At 43.0% G+C, this 18,279-nt stretch overlaps 1 long non-coding RNA gene across 2 annotated transcripts; it reads right to left on the bottom strand.

The window, feature by feature from the left end:
- Positions 1 to 3,159: 3,159 nt before the first annotated feature.
- Positions 3,160 to 18,272, bottom strand: LOC308631791. 2 transcript variants are annotated; one of them, XR_014018341.1, is made up of 5 exons: positions 18,141 to 18,232; positions 13,046 to 13,150; positions 12,816 to 12,887; positions 12,412 to 12,545; positions 3,160 to 3,929 (listed from the first exon to the last, which is right to left on the bottom strand). It is a non-coding gene; the product is annotated as an uncharacterized lncRNA (long non-coding RNA). The 2 variants fall into 2 exon arrangements; XR_014018340.1 differs by lacking the exon at positions 13,046 to 13,150 and having other exon boundaries at positions 18,141 to 18,272.
- Positions 18,273 to 18,279: the final 7 nt, after the last annotated feature.

The following is an 18,279-nucleotide window of genomic DNA, read 5'->3' as shown; positions in this document are numbered from 1 at the left end:
GAGGTCTCAGGCCAAGGCTTGTCCAAAAAGGTGGAGGCTATCTCTAAAACCCGGAGGAAGAACTGTCCATGTAAGTTGAATGGATACCTGGGTGTCTAGGTCAGTTTGGTAAAAGCAAAGAGGGCTTTAGAATCTTTTTGTAAGGGAATGGGTAAAGAGGCATCCTTAAAGTCTAGAACAGAAAAGTGTATTGTGGAGGCAGGGGTGGAGGACAAGACAGTGTTTGGATTTGTAACAATGGGGTGTAAAGGTACTATTGCTATGTTGATGGATGCAAAGTCTTGGACCAAATGGAAGGCACCTGAGGGTTTTTCTTGATGGTGAGAATGGATGTGTTATGAGGGGAGTCTGCAGGATACAGGCCTTTGACTAGGAGGTGAGAATTGATGGGTCCCCTAAGACTATTTTAGTGGTTATTGGGATTGGAATGGAAAGAGATGGGTTTTTGAATGTGATGTGGATGGTCTCTTGGTGTGTGGCTACAGAGAGGTTGTGTATGTCCCATATCTGGGGATTGACCAAGGATGGGGGCAAGAGTATTGATGAGGGAGTTATTGTAAGTGATAGGAGGAGTAGGAGTTGGAATGGGGATACGTCTTGGAGAGAGTACAGCATGGAAGATTAAAGGAAATGGATGAGCTATAGTTACTTAAGAGATCTATCTAGACCTAGTAAGGGAGTGAGTGGGGCATTGGGGAATAATGAGGAAAGAGTGGGAGAAAGGGATCTGGTGAATGAGCATGTAAGAGGTGGCATTCTTAGTGGTTGATATGATTTGCCTCCCACCACGACAATGGAGGTCATAGAAGTAGAGGTGGACAAGTACTGAGAATGTAGCCTGGTGTCTAAAAGGAAAGTGATGAGCCTACCTGCTACTACAATGGTTACCTGGGTTCTGGCATTAGTTCAATGTTGGTATCACAGTCCTCATCAGTCATCCATAGCTAGTCTCAGAGGTTCTGCTTGTGTTGTGGTGGGGATGTGTGACCTCCTGCCTCACTGGGCAAAAGGGCAATCAACAGCTCAGTGGCCCACCTGGTGGCATTTAGTACAGTGACTAGGAGGTTGGTAAGGACTGGAATAAGATTTGGCTCAATGGCCCAACTGACCACAGCTATAGCATGATCCAGGGGGTCTTCTGTGGGTTATAGGGGTAGTGATTATAGTGGAAGATTGTTGAAATGTTTTGGTTAGCATTTTATATTTAGCATCGTGCACCTTTTTCTTTTCTGCCATTGTACACCTTGAAGGCCACCTCACACACTTGAGTCTATGGGGTAAGGGGACCTTGCTCCAACTTTTTAAGTTTAGCTTTAATGTTGGGAAGTTAGGTCATGAGTAAGTTCTGACCATCAAGTGACTTGGGATCAAATTGGTGTATTGGAGTAGGGCCTGATTCAGGTGGTTTAAAAAGGAAGAGGGGTTTTTATTTTTATCTTGGATGACCTCTTGGAGTCTATCATAATTGATGGCTTTATGAGCTGCCCTTTTAAACCTGTCAGTAAGCAGGCAATAAATTGGTCCCTTCTTGTTTGGCCCCCAAGGAAATTTTTTAGTCTCAATTGGTGGACTTCATAGTTTCAGACTTGTTTCCAGACTTATCTATACTCCTCTTGGAGGAGGGTGTTGGATAGGATCATGTGCATATTAAGAAAGCTGAGATTTTGGCCTATGTTATGTACTGTAACTCCTTGGTATATGTGTTAGGATTCGAGGCAAATGATCCTAGGTGTCTCTTGATTTGGAAGAGATCACCTAGAGAAAAGGGCACATGAATTCTGTCTACCTCTTCAGACCCAGCACTTCCTGAAGAGAGAGTAAAAGGGCAGGCTCTCAAATGGCTGTGTGAGATTGGGTGATGGGAGGGCTGAAGGGTGTTTGGAATGGTGGTGTGGAGGGAGCAGGTGGGCTTAATGGAACTCAGTAAGGGGGAGGCTCATCAGTGGGGTTGAAAGGAGGGTTTGGATCCCTTGTTTGTATAGGAATAGGGTGTCTGGAAGAACTTTGTGGCAAGTAACAGCTGGGCAGGAGAGCAAGAAGGGCAAAGGAAAGGCTTAGAGCAGAGAATGGTGAAGGGTGCAGGGCAGGTGGAAGAGTGGAACCCACTACAGCTGGCTCAGAGGCTTCTTCCCCCTCATTGCTGGCATGATTCTCAGAGTCCAGAGTCCAGGAGTGTTGACCTTGAAGGGTCTAAAGTCTGGTGTCACTTGGTTAAAATAACACAGTATTTTATCATCTTGTGAGTTTTTAGAACATGTATGAATGTAGAATTTTAACCTTTAATCATCTTGGTTTTAGTAAGACCAGAAATAAAGAGATCTTAAACTTTTTATTGAACAACAATTTATAAAAATCACATTATAATATTTATCTTATTTATGTTAAATCTGGTTCATTCATTTTAAATTAGGTTACTCATGAAAACCAAGTTTAGCTAACATTCTAAGGCATTTTTTTGTAGTTGTTACTAAGGAAAAAATCCTATAAGAAGTAATGGACATCAGAAGCAATGGGCATTATATTTAAAACATTAAACAGAAAATGAGATTTTCCATTGTCCGATCATCTGCATAAGTGATTTTGAAGACATCATACCTTTTTTGTTTATCCAATTTAAGCTGAACTTTAAATCATGAATCAAAGGTATTTAGATCCATTTTTTAATTTTAGTTTATGAGTGCTCTGTATATTCGTTCTGATGGACACACATATAGACAAGACAGTAGACAGAACAAATAAGTAAAGGGCTTATAACTTTTAAAATTTATTAGATTAAGAATCAACCTTTGTAAATTGGCCTCTGAGCAAAGCAGAGTATAAAAAAAAAACTTTTATAGTTGCATAAAATAGGTCTGAACATAAATTATAATTTAGGCATGCAGGATCAAAATTATGAGTTCAATAATATAGAATTTTTTTAAAAAGAAGAGTCCTAGAAAAAATGTTATGGTCATTAATTATTTTATTAAAGCAATATGAGAGAATGAGACAGAGAGTGAGAGAGAGAGAAAGAGTGACTTTGAAGTCATTTTTCTGTGTTGCAGCTAAGGAAAAAATTAAATTGACTTTTTTTTTCTTTAGTCTTAGGCCTCTTATCAAGCCTGCTGAGTTTGACTTTGTATTTCAATATTAGCTTCAGTGTATCCTTGCCAGGGAGATTGCTGCCTATGGCTTTTTAACCTTACTCTATTTCCCAGTCAGTAATTAGGGCATGTTTGGATGTAAAAAATTATGAAACTTTATTAGTGGAGATGAGGAAGAGTGAGTGGTACCATTAAGAGAGTGAGGGGAGCTGTTGAAGTTGTCAGGTGGGGAGTATGAGGAGGGAAGAAAGAGGGAGAAGAAGAGGTGGGAGTAGGAGATGTGGTGTTGAGGTCAGGAGAAAGGTAGACTCCCTATGTGGTGAAGGTGCATCTGAGTAAGGTGATGAAGTGTGGCTGGGTGGGGCAGCACAGCAATATAGAGTGGAAGCTGAGAAAGTGAAAAGTTATCTTGTGGGTTAAAAAGGGGAAAACCTGGTAGGATTGGGATGGGGAAAGGGTTAAGGGAGAGTGAGCAAGGAGAACCTATGTAGGGCAGCAGGATTGACACAGAGAGTAAGAAGAATAGAGGGAATGTTTAGAATGGAAAAGAGAATGCTTGCATGCAAGGGTTTTCCTTCCATTTATACAAAGACTCACAAAAGTTGTAAAGATACCAAAAAATGTTAAGAATGAAGGTGCAATTAGGTGGCCATTTGTATCCATTGTCCAAGTCATAGAAAGGCCATGACTTTGTGGAAAATTGAATCAGTTGATGGGCCTTTAGATCTGGAGTCAAATGGAGGGGGTGAGGAGGCAGCTGATAGGTGAGTCAGATGGGGTTTTGGATTGAGAGTTACCCATGGCAAGTTGGAGTGTTGGAGTGGCTAGAAGCAGGCGTCTCTGGCTCTAGGACAAAACAGAGAAGAATAAGAAGGGACAAGAGTGAAGAGGGGTTGTCAACACATGATTCACTGACCCAGGGCTAAACCCTTTCTGGCACTGAGAGAAGGGGGTCATCACCCAGTACTTCACTAGTCCCAGGCTTGTGAAGCCTGTCAAGAGTCTTGGTGCCTGGTACCAGGGCTTTTGTAGCTCTCCCAGATAGCCATGTAGGCCCAAATAGAATAGAGCCAAGACTGGAGTAGAAACTCGCCAAGGGGGAGGATATAGGAAAGTAGGTCACTTGTAGTGAGTCTTGGTGCTGAGCCAAGACTTAAGTTTAGTGAGTCTCCAGAGTGGAGACTTGTGAGAAGGATGGGAGGTAAAGGGCAAGGTCACTTATCCAAATAAGGCTGGTGTGGGGAGACAGAAAGAGCCCTCAGTGAATGGAAGGAAGTGTCCTAGGCCTTCATCCCAGAATCCTGAAGCAGCTCAAATCCCCAAAGGGGAGAGCAAGGTCAAGAGGAAAGTTTGTCTCAGAGCCTGTATCCAAGTCACTGGCATCAATGAAAGAAAAGTGGTGCAGGACTGACCACACAGGAACACCAACTACAGAGGCATAAGAAGACTTATTGTCAGGAACCTGACAATGGCTGTCTTGCACAGAGAGAACAACAAGAGAGGGAGAGCAGCAACAAGTGGGAGAAAGCAAAGGAAAGTGAGAGCAGCAGCAACTCCCCCTTGAGCATTATCTTTTACAAGCCAGAATCATGGCTGCCTGTGAGAAACTGATGTGACTCTATTTATTGAGAAATCAGCTTCTACCTCAAGGCCTGTCCAGAGGTAGGGGGCATGTCCTTGGGAAAATCCATAGAGCATTCCTAGGCACATAGCCACATTGCTGAGTTCTTTGTCTGTAAATAACAGGAGAGATCTGCAGTGCCAGGTGTCCCTGACTCAGTTACCTAGGTGAGGACCCATAGCAACCCCCTATCAACCACCAATCAGCATGAGCCAGGGAAAAAACCTGGGATTCCAGATGACTCCCCCAGTAGTCTCGGTGATTGATAACATGTTGGGAGACCATGTAGTTTAGCACGTACACCCCTCATGGCTTAAACCAATCAGTTCAAATGAATCCCCCTCTTGTACCAAACAATCACCCCTACCCGACTTGTTCCTGTCAATAAATGTGCTAATCAATGTTAAGAGTTGTTGTTTGATTTTCCCATGGTATGAAATGATTCACTGTGTGATCTTGTGACACATAGAGTATCTCCAAAAAACCTATAAAATCTCACTGAACAAAGGACCGGGGCTCATTCCTCGGGACTGCTGCATTAGAAACAGTTGTGAGTCCAGGCTCTAGCTTGCAATAAAGACTCTTGTGTGATTGCATCAGATTCAGTTCCTGGAGGTCTACTGGGGTCCCACGTATCTGGTATTACACCTTTTAGGGGCAGGTTTAGCCTTTGTGACTGGTATCACCTGATTTTTGGAGAAGGTAAGTCACTGTTTCTTTTCTTTTCTCTTAATAGCATTTTCTTTCTTTCTTTTTTTTCTTTTTGGTACCAGGGATGAACACAGGGGCACTCAACCACTGAGTCATATCCTCAGCCTTTTTTGTACTTTATTTTAGAGACAGGGTATGACTGAGTTGCTTAGTGCTTTACTTTTGCTGAGGCTGGCTTTGAACTCCCAATCCTCTTTCCTTAACTTCCTAAGCTGCTGGGATTACATGCATGTGCCACCACCCCTCACTAAGTTACTGTTTCTTTTTCTTTTATTTCTTTTTTTTTCAGAGAGAGAGAGAGAGAGAGAGAGAGAGAGAGAGAGAGAGAGACTGAGAGATTTTTTTTTTTGTAGATGGACACAAGACAATGCCTTTATTTTTATGTGGTGCTGTGGATCGAACCCGGGTCCCACCCGTGCTAGGCGAGCATTCTACCGCTGAGCCACAATCCCAGCCCCTAAGTTACTGTTTCTTAAGAACAGAGAAGAGCAACTTTTTATCTCTCAAGGAGAGAACAGAGACACTCAGGTTTTTATCTTTTGAGAATAAGAATAGTATTCATAAAGTGGGTAAGGGGTAAGGAAGATGGCTGTAGTTATGTCAACAGGTGTCATCTCCCAAGGCTGCCCCACTTGGCAGATGACCTAGTTCCTCTGCAGAGGCCATAATGGGGGATGGGGCGAGCAGTGGCCCAGTGGGATATAGCCAGTGCCAGGCAGGGCAGGTGTGGGCAGCTTAAAGTCCTCAGAGACTGTCTGGGTACCACCACCTCCTATGTCCTGCTTCCTGAGTAGGCCGGCTCTGACAGAAGCAACACCAAGGTCCTGGAGCAGTCACCATGGAAGCCATCCCAACTACTAGTTGCCATCTGACTCTGACACTCACTGTCCCAAGCCCTCACTGCTGCTGCCAGCCTGGAGCTCCTCACCATAGCCACTGGACTCCCCACATGGCTGCTAAATGCTGCCTTCACTGCCACTGCAGCCAGACTCCTGTCACTGCTGCAGGATGAAGACACTCAGGGCTGGATGCCTCTGTTGCCACTGCACCAGCTTCTGCACTCTCTGGTGCCACCACCATCACACATAAACTGAACTCCCAAACCCCAGCTGGACACCTATGCTGCCCACCTATGCCCCAACGTCAATGCACTTCACTCCATGCTGACACCCCCAAGGTCCTATACTTGACACCAGACCCTGATGCAGCTGCATGTTGCTACTGCCACACCAGACTCTGGAGCTCCACGCTTCTGCCACCAGACTCCAACATGGATGCCAGACAGTGATACTCAGTAATGGATGCCGAACTTTATTGCAACTGCAGCAGCGGGACTCCTGTCAGTAATGCAGGACAAAACCGCTTAAGGCTGGAAGCCTCTGTTGCCCCCACCACACTTCTGGACTCTTTCACTGATACCACCACCGGACCACCTTGCAAACACACTCCCAAACCATCCAGCTGATGCCTCCACAGATGCCCCAACGCCAATGCTCAACTCCCTATGCAGGAAGCAGCTGCTTATTGCTGTCACCAGAGGCCACCATTTGGTGATGCTGCTGCTGCTGCTACAGCAACTCAGCCCCAAGTCTGCTGCTGTGTTGCCCAAGATAGCAGAAGCTGGGGAAGCTGGGCATTCTACATGACAGTGGCCTCGCTAGTGTCTACCGCATGCCACCTGCCTTTCCTCCCCTAGGACTAGCCACCAGTCCTTCTGGACCCTTAAGGAATTGTGGTGCTAACTCAGAGAATTCATCCAAGGAAAACAAGTAAGTACTTTAAATAAAGGTTGCAGTCCTTGAAGCAGGCAGTATGCTGGGCTAGGTGGGTTCAGCCAGCTGGTGAGGGGCCAGGTCTGGACCTTGACCCTGTGGGGCAAGCTGGGAAGGGATCTCTGGCTGCTCTGGGAGAACCCTCTTGTCCTTTCTCCTGAATTTTCCACCCTTGCCCGTTCTCCCACACCCCCCCCCACTCCTTCCTGAACAGAACTCTGGGTACTGGAGACAGGGCTGATGGGCAATGGGCCTATGGGCAGTAGTGAGAAGCCTAGGTACATTGCAGCAGTTGGGGGACAGCCTGACTGATCAGACTCCATAAACCTGGATTGGGGAAAAGCAGTCTCTTGGGAAAATACTTCCCTAGATCTCTAGATCTATCAAATTTAGCCTAACATGAGCTACTTCCAAAAGATTTATCAAGAAAGGAAAAATATAAGTTAATAAGTTTTGTCTTGCTAAAGGGTAGTGTGAGGAAAGGCAAAGTTTTCAGAGTTGGTACAGCTGGACCCAAATCCCTCTTAACTGGGTGATTTTGACCAGAGTACAGAACTAAATACAACCTTGGTTTTGCATCTTGTAGAATAAAGATGGTGAGAATGATAAGCCAGGGGTAAATTAAGCTGTTGAGCACTACCTCAATTTGGGAGCCAGGAAGGCATTCGGCATTATTTCCCTGAAGAAATATATGCCGAGATTAAATGTGACACACTTAGAAATGCACCTTTGGAAGAAAACTGACCTCTGAGGTAGAAAATTTAAATTTACTTCATGTTTTTAGATAAAATAATAATATATGGGAGATCATAAGCTAAAGTTGGGTCAGGCTCATAAAATTATAGGCTGTTTTCAAATTTGTTTAAAATTACATTCAGATAAATCTATGTAGTTTAAGCCTCCTGGGATATCCCCCAGCTCTACCACACATACATGGAGCACTGTCCACAATTCCATATTTTTCTTTACAGTGTCACCAAATATATCAACACATGTATATACACATACACAGATACACATTTTGTAATATTTTGTTCCTTTTGACCTGTTTGGGGACTTTTTGAAATATAATCTTATATTGTCATACACATTCTTTAGCAGCTTTCCCACCTTAATTGCATCCCTTCCCCTGACCATCAGGAAGAAGGAAACAGCAGACAAGCTTGAGGATCAGAAGAACACCATCCCTGCTCTAGTCACTCTGGAACCTGACTAGCCTGCGCACACCTGCTTGAGGAAACATCAGCCCTGCTTCAGCCACTTGGAGCTGGCTGATCAATGGAGGGTGGGAAATAAAACTAACCAGCAGGACAAATGAACTGTTTCATCTGCTGAGATGGCTCTTATACTATGATTCATTACTTCTGTCATGGACACAGTCATTTCCTTGGTGCTTACTTCAGGATTGATAACAATAAAACACATAGCTGACAATATCAGAAAACTAGTACATGTACCAGTTCAAATCTCAAAGGGCATTAAGGATTAGGATCCAAGCTCACTACTTGGAGGATGGTTTTCTATTCTTGGTGGATTCAAAATCATAATTGACATAGTAGAGTTTATGCTATTAACTTGTTTATTTCTTTCATGTTTGTCTTCCCTTTACATTAAAACTATTATATCTGGGCTTGGGATGTGGCTCAGGTGGTAGTGCACTCGCCTGGCATGCGTGAGGCACTGGGTTCGATCCTCAGCACCACATAAAAGAAAATATATTGTGTCCACCTAAAATTAAAAAAATAAAATATTTTTAAAAAAAAACTATTAGGTCTACTCTATAAGAAGATGTGTGTGTGTGTGTGTGTGTGTGTGTGTGTGAGAGAGAGAGAGAGAGAGAGAGAAACTAAGATATGATATCACATAAAGCTTTAAACCAAGAAGATAATGATGGCCTTTGATTTAAAAGATTAAATAATGAGCATCAAAGGGAGTAATGGTATAGTCCCCAAAAGACTCCAAATGATGAAGTCCTCAAAAGACCCACACCAATTGTAACATATAAGCTTCTCTCCTAGCGAAGATTATATTTTTTAAAAAGTTAACAGGATTTCCAGAGAGCTCATTGTGGTTTGAGCTCCTCTTTGTTGTAAAGGTCAGGTTTCTCTTTCTTGTAATGAAGGTCGGCAGGGCTGGGGTTGTGTCTCAGTAGTAAAGCACTTGCCTAGCATGTGTGGGTCACTGCTTTTGATTCTCAGTACCATACAAAAATAAATAAAAAATAAAGGTATTTTGCCCATCTACACCTGAAAAAAAGTCTGCAATCAAGCTTTTTGATGTACAAAAGTTACTGTTTCTGTTTTCTTAGTAAAAACTTGTGAAATCTCTGTTTAACCTAAGAACATTGAAGAAAAAGTAACTGTTATGTTAACCACCCTGTTATTGTGTAACCACCAACTGAGTATAAATCTCAGAGAATTTTTATACCCGGGGTCCAGAGATTTTTTGGCATTAGTCCCTCTGGATTGCTGCACCTTAAATAAGACTGCTTCCCCAAAATTCCACAGTTGATAATCCTCATCTGTCCTGCATCAAAGCCTGTTTGAAATGCTAGAATGTCCCCATTATTGAAGGGTACACAGAGACAGTCTCTCTCAACTCTGCCACAGTATGAATTCTATTCAAAGTCATTAATCACAAAAGACTAAAGGGAGATTACATTCTAGTGACCTCTGGAATTAAAGTTAATATTGCATGGGGCTGGGGATGTGGCTCAAGCGGTAGTGCGCTCGCCTGGCATGCGTGCGGCCGGGGTTCGATCCTCAGCACCACATACCAACAAAGATGTTGTGTCCGCCGGAAAAAAAGAAAAAAAAAAAAAAACTAAAAAATAAATTTTAAAAATTCTCTCTTTCTCTCTCTCTCTCTCCCCCCCTCCTCTCTCTCTAAAAAAAAAAAAAATATTGCATGATAAAACTTGTATACATGTATTGAATTGCTGTGATTCACCCCATAAAGATATACAAATGATATATCTGAATAAAAAAAATTTAATCTGGAGGAAAAATGTGTTTTGTGAGAAATCTGAATGCCATGTTTGCATTTTTGTTGTTTCTAATATTATGCTGTAACTATATTTAATGATATCATTACATTTTTAAACCTGAAAAAGACATCCAAATTTTATACCATAATATTATTAGCAAAGGGAATATTTCAATGATTAGAATTTATGGTTTCCTGTTTTTAAAGCTAATATGTTTAATTGGAGGTTTGCAGCAGATACCAACTCCATCAGAACCTCAATCTGGTGAAGCCACAATTTTGTGCCTGCCCAGGCAAGTGCCCAATTGTGCCTAGTTCTTTGCCACCCAGTAGATAGTGCTCTGACCCAGGGTGGTGGAGCCTGCATTCCAGTCCTGTTAGAGTCTGTAAACAAGTCAAGATGGCACCTGGCATTTTGCAAGAGGGAGTGGTTTGTGAAGTAACGCCAGCCAGCCATTGAGTGTGGAGATTCCTTATTGGTTGACTGCTGTATCTAGTTTATGTTAATTAATATAAGCTGTGTGTAATGTATATATACTCCTCCTGTCCTACAATAAACGGCTCCCACTCCATCAATGTACACAAGTTTTTCGTTACCACCCAGCCCCCAGCCCCCCCCCCCCCCCCCCCCGTTATTTTGCTGCAGCCGGACTATGGCACAGTCCCCTTACTTGTCTATCTTGGGGCAAACTTGACTGTTGTGCTCTGCTTTAATTTCTCATCTGGGAGTATTTTTGTCCAATTTTCCCATGGAACTGTTGGAGATCAGTGAGAAAATTCATCATTTAAGAAAGTCTGGCTGGTTCAGTGTGAGGAGGGGCATCATGCCAAAGCTGGCTCTGTGACTAACCCCCACACTCTACTTGCTTTCCTGTATGGTCCCTGAGGGTGGCAGGGGGAATGTTGTTCATCTGCCATGCAGCTTGCCGGCTCCAAGGCAAAGGGACCCTCCTCTGACCTGTACCTGCCCAAACCAAAGGTAGTCATTGTTAGTTCTCTCAGTGGGTAGGAGAGATCAAGTAGTAGTGAGTAATAAACAGTGAAATGCAAAGCAATAACAGGGCAATATCATGGGTTTTCTTTAAGTTACTTTAAGGTGTTCTTTAAATTATTTTTTAAGGCAAATGGGTAATCAGAAAACGCAGAAAAAAAACAGGTATATAAATAAACACACAAAAAAGGAGGCAATTAAGAAATATATCAAGTAAGATTAGTGGGGTAATTACTAACTCTTGACAGGGTCAGCTGGTGTCACTGTAAAGTTAGACAATGGGATCTTCTGAAAATAGAATTTTATATTCACATATACATTCTTATGACCATAGTTGCCTAAAAATATTCCTGAAGAGAAATTTTCTTAGTAATTCAGGAGAACAAAAGTAAATTCTTATTAGTCACTGACCCCAAAAATCACATTAATATAGGAATGACTTGTAAATAACCACCCCCTTTAATATGATGGCCACTATGACAGTTCTGGGGAGGACCAATGAGGATGAAAAACTCCACCATCTGACATGAAGGAGCTGAACACCCCGATTGGTAAAGAGTGCTGAAGGTGAACCCCAGTTATCAAGGCAACCATAAAACAGCAGTACATTTACAAACAGCACTATTTCATTAGTTATTCTCTGCTGGGAGATGACTCACATGAGAAGGCTCTTTGTTTGAGTCTTACTTTATTTTTTACTTATGAGAAAGTTCGACCTCAATCTGTTGCAAAAAACATAACCACACTTAGGATACATGGCCTAGTTTGATTTAGAAGTCAGGATAGACCTCAAAATCCTGATGTCAACATATTGTGATTTTATAGTCTTATGACTGGTTTGGGACTAGTTGGTTCTTGAGACCTGAAATTAGATGGCCAGCCCCCAAAGGGAATCAGTGGATATGTGGAACTAAATTATGGGTCTGGGTTCCTCCAGGCTGGATAGAAAAATGTACTGTTGGGTACCTAAGAATGCAAGGAGGTGGACACAAAAAATAAGTCAATGGGCAAACATCCCCAGTCTCAAGCATAGATGGGGACTGTTTTTCACTGGTATGATCATTTAGCTTCACAGTTTATCCCAAAAATTGGTCTAGAGGATATAAATGTGGTACATGGAAGGTTTAACCAACTACATTGAAAAAGCTTTCAATGACACTGAGAAAGGCATTTTTTTTTTCTTAATGCAGACATGGTACTCATGAAAAAAAGCTGTTTTACAACACCAAATGGCCTCGGTGTTCTTACCTTGGATGTTCTTACAGCAGCTCAGGGTGGCACTTGTGCCATTGTTCAGACTGAGTGTTGCATTTACAACTGAAAGATCTGCATTCCTGGCTGGGTGCAGTGGTGCATACTTGTATTCCCAGCAGTTGGGGAGGCTGAGACAGGAGAATTCCAAGTTCAAAGACAGCCTTAGCAAATTTGTTTCTGTTGTTTTATGCCATCCAGTTTGTGGTGTTTTGTTACACCATTCTTAAGATACTAATACATTCAGAGAGCCTGGGTGCATTTTGTCTTTCTCTAGTGCAAAATTACTGTCATCTTTTTAAAAATCTACCTGGGAACTTTTAGAAAAGTTTGCATAAGTCCAGGGTCATGTTAATTCAAGTGTAGCCTAAGAATCTAGAATCATCCACACAGGGGCCTACCTGGGAATTAATGATGTCAACATCAGAACTGAAAGTCCCCCTCACATAGTCCTCAAGGCCTGAAGTGCACATCTGGGGTAAAAAGAGGGAATCAGAAAGACAGGCACCTACATTGGAAGCCATAGGGAAACATGCCAGCTTCAAGTCAGTATAGCAAGTATTGAAAGGACTTTCCACCATGGGGGCTGAGAAAGACTATAGGTGATGAAACAGAGCACCACTACTGAGACCTGCTTAGGTGTTTAACAGCATGGACACCTGAAGAGCTGAGAACAAGAAAGCATGGGCCAATCTACTGGGTAGGCTGCTTGCAGGTCCACCAAGATAGAGGTTGCCTAAGAAAAAGCAGAATAGTCACCCTTAGACTCCCTTCCCTGCAATCTCAAGAGCCTGGCCCCCCTCACTCAGGTCCTGAAATCCTCATTTCCTTCTCTTGTGCAGCAGGTTGTGTTTTTTTTTTTTTTTTTTAATAATTCTTGCAGACTTTTAAAATGTCCTCTGTACATATTTTATACCAACTTTCACTTATTAGAAAAGTAGAATAAAATCAGATCTAAAAGGATAAAAATCAGTTTTATGACCTCCCAAATTAAAAATAACAAAGTGAGAATTAAATTGTTCATTCTTTGAAGAAATGTGAAGTCAGAGTCACAAGAAAACAATCCATATTTAAACCCTTTTTAATATTTAATGACTTGATATCAGTTTCCACACAAGTGAAATATGTACTTCATATTTGAGATCTACTTCACTTATGTATATCTTTATGTGGAAAATGACACCATGCCTCAGTTAATAATATATGGGTTTATAAATATGGAATTAAAAGAACTTACCCTTTCCCTTTGTGCAGCTCTGACTTCCAAATCAGTTTCTATAGAAACAAGTAAACAAGTGCCAGTACCAGAAGTCTGCCAATTATAACTCAGCTTTTACTTGTTGGATAATAAAGCCAGATTCCAAAGTTGGCTAGAGAGTTTTGTCAGTAGATCCTGTTTACAAGAGATACAGCTGTTTACCACTGGAACACCACCTTGCAGAGTATAACCATGGCATCCTTGGTTGATAATCACCTGTTGCCTAGTAATCATCATACTGCATGGAAACAGCACTAGGGCTCTTCCATGCAAGCTTAAAATTCTTAACAAGCCCAACAAGCCTGCATTTCAAGGAGGTCTTCATCTGCAACTAGTTATGTTTAAAATTGGCAAACAACCATGGTGTATGAAGCCTATGGTGCAGCATTGCTGGTTTCCTCTTGAACTCCAGTGTTGTCATTGTGCACCGAAGTCTCCTGCTGCAAACAGGGGACTTGTTCTCCTGTACTGGGAACAGGCTTCCAAAGCTCAAGAGCCCCTGTACAGGGTAATGCAGGAACTAAAGGCAAACACTTTCTCCTCCTTAATGATGCCTCCATTTTTTTTTCTCACAATCTGTACTACCAACCAAAGTGACTGGGCCTGAGTGTGCGTTCGTACCTATGAAACTGTCATGGTGCATGCACATCCAAGGCATGTGGAACCACAGGTCAAATAAGGCACAACAGATACCAAGTAATGGTTCTAATTACAAACGCTATCTCTCAGGAACTCTTCATCCATTTAGAACTAAACCCATCACTGCACAACTCCTAAGAAGCCCCTGGAGATAGAGGAGCTCCTCAAATGTGTCAGGAAAGGCTTTATTAACATCATCATTAACATTTAAAAAGGAAACGGAGCATTTCTCCTTCTTTTGCCAATTTGGTGGAGATGTTAAAAGTGCAAGATAAAGCAATTTCAAATTTTCTTCAAATTAAAAACAAAGGCCAAACGTGATGGGTGAACAAAATAAATCAAAACTTAAATTTCAGCAACTCTAGCTTTTCAAACCAGCAAAGCCTCTGACTCCTGCATTGTGGTGAGGCTTAGGGTGCTTGCCCTGGCTTCTTGCATGCCAGCAAATAGCACCATTTTCTCATCACGTTGAGGACTGAGAAGCAAAGAATCCCCTTCACTGCAAACAAGGGGGTCACAGTAACACTAGTGATCCTTCAAAATTGACACACCGTGACAGTCAAAATGAAATTGATGGTCTCCCTGTTTCTTGCTCAAAACATACACGATCTGAGCAGCAGCAAGTACCCACTTGGCCTGCAGCAATTTTTAACTGAGTCATTTTATAAATTGGTTTTTAAATGTCTCAAGTAACTCCAGGCATGCCCCCACTCCCACCTCAATTAATTTCTTTTTTCTTTATCTCAAATTCAAGATCATAAATCCTCTGGGGTAGAATAAAGGGTTTGGGGCCAGACCTTGCTGGGCATTGGGCTGGCTCCCTGAAGCTGGAATCCAAAGGAAATTTCCCAACAGCCCAGGAGTGTATGCTCAAGACCCACTGAAGGGAAAAGAAGATACTGACCCAGCAAGTAAGGGGTTCTGTGGGGAATGCTCACACTGTGAGCAAGAAGGGAAGAAGGGGCAGCACTGGGCAGGGCCATCACCAGCATACCTGGATTTGAGGGAGTGCTACCTGTTAGCATTTACTAAGTGCTCCACTGAAGCCAGCACCAGCCAGTCCTCACAGGAACTGTGGAGTAATCTCCAGGAAAGTGTTGCCCCAGCAAACAATACTGATGTGCAAGATCAGCTCCTATCTAATGTGCTTTGACCTGAATACACCACTAATTATGTGTTGTAAAAATCCCTGGAGTAAGTGCAGTTATGATCCCATTTTACATAAGGAAAAAAAAATAGGTGAGTCAAAGATCAGAAAACAAGGCTGGGGAGAATCCAGCAAGGTCTGGCCCCAAACCCTTTATTCTACCCCACAGGATTTATGGTCTTGAATTTGAGAAAAAGAAAAAAGAAATTAATTGTATTCAAAATGCCTAGGATTAGCAGCACTTTAAATTTTGGATTTTTTTTCCAGATTTTGGAATATCTGCATAGACATAATAAGAAATCCTAGGGATGAGACTCAAGTCTAATCATAAAATTTCTTCATTTTTATATGTGCCTTAAACATAGAGACTGAAGGCAATTTTATATCATGTATTTAATAATTTTGTGCATGAAACAGAATTTTATGGTATAAAATTTTCCATTTGGGGCCTTGTGTTTTTACCCAAAACATGCTGGATTTTTCTAATTTTAGATTTTCAGAATGGGAAAGCTCAACCTGTCCTAACAGCTAACACATATGAAGGCAATGCCTGCCTCAGACACTCCAGTGAAAACTACATAAGCTACCTTCATTAATCCCCTACCAGCCAAAATAGATCATATCACCCATTTAACAGATGAAGAAACTGAGGCAGAGAAGAACCATGTAGGCTAGAAAGTGGCAGAGCTGGGATTTGAACTCACACATTCAGGTCTTACCTCCTACTCTCTAACCCATGGTAGGTGTAGACCTGGCCCTCAGATGGTGAGGGACAGGGGGATTTTTTAATTTAACCACACAAAAACTCTCTCTGAATCTGGTGCTTCCTAGGTATATTTAATGATTTCCACTGCAACACTGCCCTGAGCAGTTTCTTGTGTCTCCCAAGTTCTCCAGCTGGGGCCTTCGTTCCTGTTTTAAGAAGTGAAAGTGTGGGGACACCAGTCCATGCCAGATATAGTTTCAGATCTAAAATTAACAACAATGACCTAGCTCCAGCCTGACTCTGAAGAGAAGAAAGGGGAGAAGGGAAAGAAATAAAGAAAAAACCAACAACCAGTTCTTCACAAATTAGAATAATAATAAAGCTTCTTTCAAGTGTCGGGCATATTCTTAGCAAGACCCTAACACCTAAATCAAGTCCATGCTATAAAAATGGCACAAAAGCCAGAAGCCAGGATACAGTCCTGACTTCCTTTAGGGAGACAGGGGATTTGCTGGGTGTCAGGAGGCTGGGTGGCAGGGATGGAGCCAGAGAGTGCCTGACTCCCTGGCAGGCACATACTTCTGTCTGGCCCCCACTGAGTTCCATCTGGGAACCCTGGGTGGGGTTCTGGAGCTGGAACCTTCTGTGGTCATCATCATGCCTCTTGCTCACCTTCTCAGCTAATCTTGAAACAGCCCAAGGGCACATCTACCATGCCAGCCAGGTGGGCAACATGAGGACCAGCAACCTGGGTGCCCAGTGCACTGAGGGCTGTGGCTGTCTGGATTGAAAGCCACCTGCATTTATAAGAGGCCATGTGTCCCAGGGGCCAGCCCTAGCCAGAGTCTGAAAAAGGCAGGATACTAAGACAGGCCCATTTCTGGAGGATACAGAATCACCTGGACAGCTCAAAGATGCCCCAGGGCTTTGTAGAATCTTCCTCAGACTGCATGGCCACCAGGGACCACCCATCTAAAATGTATTTGACAGATATTTTTAAGCTTACTGAGTGACCACTAGGAATCAGATCTTATCTTGCCCAGCTCCATTTTATTTCAATAAAGCACTTCCCCTAATAAACCCTTACATATTTAATTCCCTCTTGGTGTCTGCTTCTTGCAAACCCAGACTAGCCCCATGTCTCTTCTCAGTGTTACCCTTTTCTAGGAGCTACTACTTATCTCAGCAGAACAAATGCAAATTCCTTGCACTGGCCTCCAAGGCCAAGGACCTCTCTACACTTGACTAATGTGTTAGTTGGCTTTTTTGTCACTGTGACCCAAATACCTGATGAGAGCAATGTAGAGGAAGAAAAGTTTACTTTAGTTCCTAGTTTCAGAGGTTCTGTCTGTGGTGGCTGAATATTGCTCTGGGGCTGAGATGAGGCAGAATATGATAGGAGAAGAATGTGGCAGAGAAAAGCCACTCATCTCATAGTGATGCAGAAACAGACAGCACAAGGAGTCAGGGACATAACATACAGCTCCCAAGCACACCCCTGGTGACCCGCCTCCTCCAACCATACAGGATGTGCCTGCAGTTGCTACCCACTAATCCCCTGATTAGGCTACAGCTCTCAAAGTGTAATCACACACCTCCTGTGTCAGCATCTGACCTTTTGGAGGACACCTCATATTCAAACTGTAACAACTACTAACCTTATCCCCAGCTTAGTGCTCTTCTGGTGGTTCCTTGAATACCCCAAGTTGATTCTGCCTTAAGGCCTTTGCATCTGCTCCCCCGCCCCCCAGTCACTTAACTGGGTCCAAGTTGCACCGGCCCCCTCCTCAGCTCTGGGACCATAATTTTCACAGCGCTCCTGGCCTCTGAAGGCCATCCCGCCTGAGAGGCTTCGCGAGAGAAAGTGTGAGGAACAAAGGCCATTGGTCACAGAGGCACCTGGTGCCTCTCAGGCCCCAGGGGTCAGGTTTGGCTAGAAGGCACAAAGATGAAAGTCTAGAATCCCTTTTATTTACCTGAATCTGAGGGGACTGCCAAGTGCCAAGAGGACCGCTGCTGGGCTGCAGCAAGTGGGGAAGAGCAGCAGCCCAGTCCTTCCCCTCCGCTCCTCAGCTCTGCAAGAGCCGGATCCCGGAGGTGAGGAGTTGGCGCCGG

Source organism: Spermophilus citellus (genome assembly GCF_964194105.1).
Source record: "Spermophilus citellus genome assembly, chromosome: 12".
NCBI classification, from domain to species: domain Eukaryota; kingdom Metazoa; phylum Chordata; class Mammalia; order Rodentia; family Sciuridae; genus Spermophilus; species Spermophilus citellus.
The sequence above is the reverse complement of the archived record's forward strand: the minus strand, read 5'-3'. Positions and strand labels throughout refer to the sequence as shown.